This window comes from Trachurus japonicus, chromosome 21, assembly GCF_045865225.1.
Source record: "Trachurus japonicus isolate A0001 chromosome 21, Traja_1.0".
NCBI lineage: Eukaryota > Metazoa > Chordata > Actinopteri > Carangiformes > Carangidae > Trachurus > Trachurus japonicus.
This window is the reverse complement of record NC_140927.1, coordinates 34750596-34757642: the sequence shown is the minus strand read 5'-3', so window position 1 is coordinate 34757642 and position 7047 is coordinate 34750596. Positions and strand designations below refer to the sequence as shown.

The 7047-nt window shown below is 44.2% G+C and overlaps 1 protein-coding gene across 1 annotated transcript in view; it reads left to right on the top strand.

Annotated features, from left to right (window-relative positions):
* LOC146965678 (protein NLRC3-like) overlaps positions 1 to 7047 on the top strand; it is a 197640-nt gene that overhangs the window by 90292 nt on the left and 100301 nt on the right. The window lies entirely within an intron of this gene.

Below are 7047 nucleotides of genomic sequence, written 5' to 3'. Positions count from 1 at the left end.
TTATTTTGAGATTCATTTCCTGGCAGATTTTAATTCAAAGTTTTGACTAAAATGTCTCAAACGTCTTATTCTGAAATTGTTCACTGCTGCCAATGTGTGACTTTACTTTGTAGAATGTTTATCGGTTGTTTTTCCTCTAGTTGTTAAAGGGATAGTTCACCCAAAATTCAAATTTCTGGGAGAATTTTCAGAGTCCTCCGTGGCTTCTCTGAGTTACGGGGGGTCGGCGCAGCAGTATTTATCCATATAATGGTTGTGAATGGATACCAACTTTCTTCGTCCAAAAAGACACACCAAAAAACATCCAAATACCTCCACACAGCTCGTCTGTAATGTCCCTCTGGTATTGAAGCCCCAACATGAGAAATTGTTCCCAAAAAAATTAAATAAGTATGTTTTAAGCTTGTTTGTAGCGGAAGCTCCCAGTGTCTCAGTTCACTGCTCTTCCTGTGTCCCGGAACAATTTCTCATGTCGGGCGGCGACCTAAAGCACCAGAAAAGAGACCAAGATGGATCACTGCAATCCGGAGAAACGGCTGGGCTCCTGGCAACGACTCCTGGATTTGCAGTTCACATTTCGTGTCAGGTAACTTTAAATGATGTTGTATTTTTGGGCAAAATCATTTCATTACATGTATTGGCCAACGTTTCCCCAGTAAAACTCTGAACGCTAGCGTCTTTCATTTAGCTACATCATAAAAATAAAACTGTTTGACTTTATTTCCTGGACTGTCATCATTTATGCTAATTACCTGTAGTGGGAATAACAGTTGGATTGTTTCAGTGGCATTTTGTAAAGTGTCTAATAAAAACAAAAGTTTTTTCTGTTGGTCCTGCCCACAGTTAAAGCTACTGCAGGTATATTCATAACATCATACAAGCTTACTATCAAAAAAAAAAAAAACACTGAAAAATTAGAAAAGTAGTGTTTTACTTATCCTAATATATAAAGTGACTAAACCTCCATAAATGAACTTTCCTTTGGGGTTAATAAAGTAATTCTTATCGTATCTTAAAGTCCAAATTTAGGTGTAGGTAATACTTTTGGTAACACTTTACAATAAGGTTCCCTTAATTAACGTTAGTTAGTACATTATTAAGCATTAATTAACTGTTTACAGATATATTAACAATCATTATTATGTATTACTTAGGGTTAGGAAACACATTAATTAATGTAGCCTATTAATAAGCAGTTAATTAATGTTTACTACTCAAAGTTAGTTAATAAATTAAAAGTTGAATAATATAATTATTTATCATTATGTATGCATTACTCAGCATTACTTAACACATTAGTTTATATATAAATGCTTAGTAATGTACTAACTAGCGTTAATTAAGGTAACCTTATTGTAAAGTGTTACTACCCTTTTTTCTAATTGTTATTATTCATTAATCATACTCTATTACAAATACTGCTTTCTTTTTATTGCTGTTGCTCTTTATTATCTGTGCTATACTTCCTTTGCTGTTGTCTGCTGCTGCAACCTTGTAAATCCCCTCCACTGTGGGACAAATAAAGGATGATCTTATCTTAACCCTAACCCCTAACCCTACAACTAAACTTACATAATATTATTTATAGTGTTTCTAATGGTTCTTCTCCCTGGCTTTCTGGAGACGACCACAGCCGTGATGTTTGTCTTTGCCTCATAAAGCAGGTCAAAGGTCAGAGAGGACTGAGGCCTTGAACTGAGCCCACTGGCAGCAGAGACATTTACAAACCACAGGTCTATTCTTACCACTCACATGATGAACCTATTTCTGTGCTGTCAGGTAGGGAGGGGGGGGGGGGGGTCAGATGATCTATCTCTACACATCACAGATAAATAAACACACACAGACAAAAACATCAGTCATATATAATATATATTTTAATTTTTGTAGAAAAAATAGTTTATAAATCATGCAGTCGGTACATCTCTGGAGCCATCTCACATTCAACACATCATCATCATCATCATCATCATCATCATCATCATCATCATCATCATCATCACAAACACTCCCCACATGAAACTCAGATTAGAACCGTTCTCTTTAAAAGCAGTGAATATAGTTCTTTCTTGTGTGATCGTCTCAAAACCGATATTTACACTTGAACTAAGTCATAAATATGATAAAATGAGAATAATGTTTAGAAATGAAGATAAATACGCTGCCAGGAGGCCAGGAGGAGGCACTGTATCTATTAAACAGCTGAGAGATTCAAGTAAAAACTCTTCACTTTGACTCCAGCTCAAAAAACAGAAGAATAAAAACTATTTCTTTACTTCTTTGAGCTGCAGAGGTCAGACACTGCAGCTGCTGCTACTTCCTGTTTGAGATCAACCAATCACAACTCTTATAATAACCATAATAATAATAATAATAATAATAATACATCAGCTAAAAGCAGCATCAATAACAACAGCTTGAAGATTTGTATTTATCAAGGTTTCAGATTAAATCTGGCATGGATTTGATTCTCTATCACAGTCTAAACATCGTCACTGTCTCAGTCTTGTATCATCAACAGGTTTCCTGTCACATCGTCTCTGTTTGTGTATTTATATACAACAGATACATCACATTGTTGGTATTGTTAGTGACAGTGGGTTTTCACACTTGCTCAGCTGCATTTCAAAAATAACACTTACACTGCTCTTATTGCACACATGAGAAAAAACAACACAAACACCCTTTAGCTTTGTAATAATTCAGCAACTCTTATGTCCAGCATCGCTCTCTAATAATAATGACCAGAGCATAGTGTAACAGGAAGAAGAAGAAACAAAACACTGCCCCCTACTGAGCAAAAAGTAGTAGTTACAGTACAGTTAGTCCGTCTGTCTAACCTGCCTCTGCCCTTCACTCTTATATTTATATTTATATTTATATATTCTACTATAATATACAACATGTGTTTGTCTGTGCAGATGAAGAAGTCTTTAAACCACGGTGTGCAGGTTAGTAGCTGAGCCTCGTCTCTGGTTTTATACCATGACGTCATGGTTTTAAAGATTAACAATCTATATATTGATTGATTGTAACAGGAGGAATCCTGACACCAGCGATATGGATTTAAGTTCCCTGATGTAACGACGTCGACTTTACAACAGGAACAGAGTGAAAATATCTTTATGTGGCAATGCTACAAGGAGAAATTAAGTTTACTTCCTTACTGAACCCAACAACGCCACCTGGGGGAATTTCGCCCCCAGGAAATTTAGGTAAGATACTAATTTCTATTACCCCAAAGGACACACAGGTTTAAGAGACACAGCGTGCAGACGTGATTCCAGAAAAGATTACAGTTTATTGACAATGTTCTTTTAAAAAATATACAATTCGAATTGCTATAAAATCAATCAGGAATATTGCACGAGTTAACCAGGGCCACTTGAAGCATATTACGTGTCAATTAAAGTGCTAGGTGCAGGGCTGAGGGCTCACTGGCATGGAGGACTGCTGATAAGGGGGGAGGAAAGGGGCCCTTATGTTAACACCACACATGAAAAACACACACACACTGGTCACACCAAAGTGCACTACTGTACAGGGGAGTGAAGGGGACCGCCACCACCGGGATCAGTCAGTCTCCTGCCTCTGTGGCACCAGCAGCTCCTGCCCAAGAGAGAAGAGACAACGGTTAAAGGCTTCAATTACTAGGCCCAAATACATACACCAAAATATTTTCTTTTTATCACACACACACACACACACACACACACACTCACACTCTCGAACCCTCTGAATATATAAGCAAAACAAAAAAAAAAGAAACAAAATACCAAACTAACTACGCCCAGGGGCACAGCGCAGTTGCAGCTTTAACAGGGTTCAGGTGCTAGGCAAAAGGCCTGCACCTCACACTCATACCCAAAACAAATAACCAAAATAAAAATTATTAAATACTAAACTAATAAGAGCTTGTAAAGAAAAGAAACAAAAGAAACTCAGACAGAACAGCAGTAGGGACCCTGGCAGTGTAGAGGCCCGCTTCGTTAGGGACGTGGATGCTTCAGGGCTCCGGCACAGGGGGAGGTGCACTACAACACGGCAGCTTCGCTGTAGACAACAGGTCAGAGGCGGCAAAGTCATATTTAAGAACAGCTAGAGAAGGCACATTACATTAAAGCACAAAACAATGAGACAGCCTACCGTAGAAATTGACCACCACGCACGCAAAGCATACGCGCCCGCTTCCAGACCACACTCCCACTTCCGACGTAGTCGGGCCACACTGCTGCAAAGCCAAGGATAGTCAGCCATGTTGCTACATAACACCGATGCGCAGTACAATGAGATCGAGAGACCTACCTGACAACGTAGAGCGGAGGCACAACCAGCAGCAAAAGGAGCAGACACTGTGTGGCCGTGTGAACCGCCACACTCACGCACACACACAAAAGCCCCCAGGACCAAACTCCTTCCTCACGCTCCAGCCAGACGACCAGCCGACTCTGCTACAAGCAGAGAGTGCAATAAACACCATGCCAAGCCACAGATGCAGAGCAATAAACTACTGGTAGGAAAACTTACCGGGAACATGAAAAGTATTGGATTAGCCTGTTGCACCTCACCGCCACACAAACACTGCCGCCGTCACGCCAGACGAAGCTGCACTGACGACGCTACTGAGACGAGGCAGGAGGACACGCACCTGGACCAGGTGAGCCTCGTCACATATAATTTTCGGTGCGCCGCCCCTTAATCAAGGGGGAGATTGATCCCAGACGGTGACACAGTGGGCAGGAAAAGAAAGTGGAATTCCACCCTAAAGCACTACACCCAAAATGAAAGTGGAATTCCACCCTAAAGCACTACACCCAAAATATAAAAACAAACAATGAGTGGGCCACTCTGCCACATCTACCCCCAGCTTTTGCATCGCCGTCCCGGCGATGAACCTAAAGCAAACTTGAAGTTAGCACCATGGCCGGTGGGGAACATACTGGACATTAGACACTGCCCTTGGGTCAACTGTTCCTTCATCAACATGACCAACAGCCCGTGGAAGACGATGGACGTTAGAATGCTGGCCCGCAGTGGCTCGACCTGTTCTGCGAAGGACGGGCTGACTAATACTGGCGGGATCAACCAGGGGTGGAGAAGGAACTGGGATTCCAGACTGTCCCTGCGCCAGAGGTGTCTCGGAGGCAGGCAGGTCCCTCCATGGAGGTGCAGCACCAGACTCTATGGACCTCGGGTTTCTGACCGCATCGGCAGCAGATGGTAACGGGGTTTCAGTGACCAACACCCATAGGTCATCCTCAGTCGACAAGTTATCCTCTGGCACCACTGGCAATGACGAAGGAACTGGGGGGGGGCAACCTTATCACGCCCCACTTGGGCCTTTAGCATGTTACGGTGCACCCTTTTCACTCTCTCCCGGTCATCTACGGGTGCAATGGCGTACACCGCACCCTCACCACGGGGCACCTCCAGAACCTGATAGACCACCGGACTCCAAATGTCATGGATTTTATGACGTCCCCTAGCACTGTGGTCTCGCATGTAGACAAGCTGCCCCACACACAAAGGCTCATCACGAACCCGCTGATCGTACCGCTCCTTGCGACGACCAGCCGCTGCCAACAGCCGATCATGTGCCCCCTCAAAAGCTACCCTAAGTCTTACCTGATGTTCAGCCACCCAATCTTGTACCCTTCCCGGTACAGGGTCCTGGACTCGACCCAGCAGGAAATCCACAGGAAGGCCAGGTTCACGTCCGAACATAAGAAAGAACGGAGACTCTCCTGTGACCTGGTGAGGCGTGGTGTTATAACAGAAAAGGACCTGCGGGAGACAGGAGGCCCAGTTCTGTTTTCGTGAGACAGGTAGGGTACGCAGGAGGTTGTGTAGAGTTCGGTTGAACCTCTCACACTGTCCGTTTCCTGCAGGGTGGTATGGGGTGGTGCGGGACTTTTCCACCCCATACAGAGAGCAGAGCTGTTGAATCAAAGTACTCTCAAAACTGCGACCTTGGTCGGAGTGAATGCGGTTAGGTACCCCAAATTTAAAGAACCATTCATTAAGCAAGACCTGGGCCACAGTGGGTGCACGCTGGTCCCGAGTTGGGACAGCCACAGTGTATTTACTAAATACATCTGTCATTATAAGAACATTCTCCAACCCAGTGTGGGAAGGCTCCAGGACTGTAAAGTCAATGGCAACGATTTGGTTTGGCCGGGAGGCCAGCAAATGTCCCATAAAGCTGTGTGCAACTGGCCCGGAGTCTTTTGCGACCTGACAACGCTCACATTCCTGTACCCACTGCTTTATGTCTGAGCACATCCCTGGCCAATAACATCGCTCTCGTACCAGCTCCGTCGTCCGGTCAATACCCTGGTGGCCGTGTGCTTGATGAAGCAGCCTCAAGCGTCTCCTGCTTCAATCGAGCTGGCAAGACCAGCTGGAGAGTCTCTTCACCACCATCTGAGCGAAAAACTCTGCGATAAAGGATGCCATCCCTCTCCACCAAACGATCCCATTGTCGCAAGAGTGCCAAAGCTGGTTTAGACAAATTCCGCTTTTCTCTTAAAGTCGGTTGAACCTGCTGCTTCCAAAAGACCAAGACCTCCTGTAGGAGGGGATCGGATTGCTGTAGCAAGTGAATATCTGAAGGGGTATGTGATGGAAGGGCAGATATCACGGACTGAGTTACTGGGGTCACTGCAACTGGTTGGGCAGCTTGCTGAAGTGCAGCTGGAACGGCTGTACCTGGTAGGGCCTGCTCAACAGCGGTGGGACCTGAGATGTACTGCCGGGAAAGTGCGTCAGCATTTCCATTGCTCCGGCCTGATCGATATTTGATCTCGAAATTGAAGGCAGCCAGTTGCGCAGCCCACCGATGCTCAGTGGCTCCCAGTTTAGCAGATTGAAGATGGCTTAACGGGTTATTATCAGTGAAGATGATACATTGGTGCCCCAACAGATATTCACGAAACTTTTCTGTCATCGCCCACTTGAGGGCAAGGAATTCCAGTTTCATAGAACTGTAGTTGGTCATGTTTCGTTCGGTTGGTCGGAGGCCTCGACTGGCATAGGCTATTGGCCTAA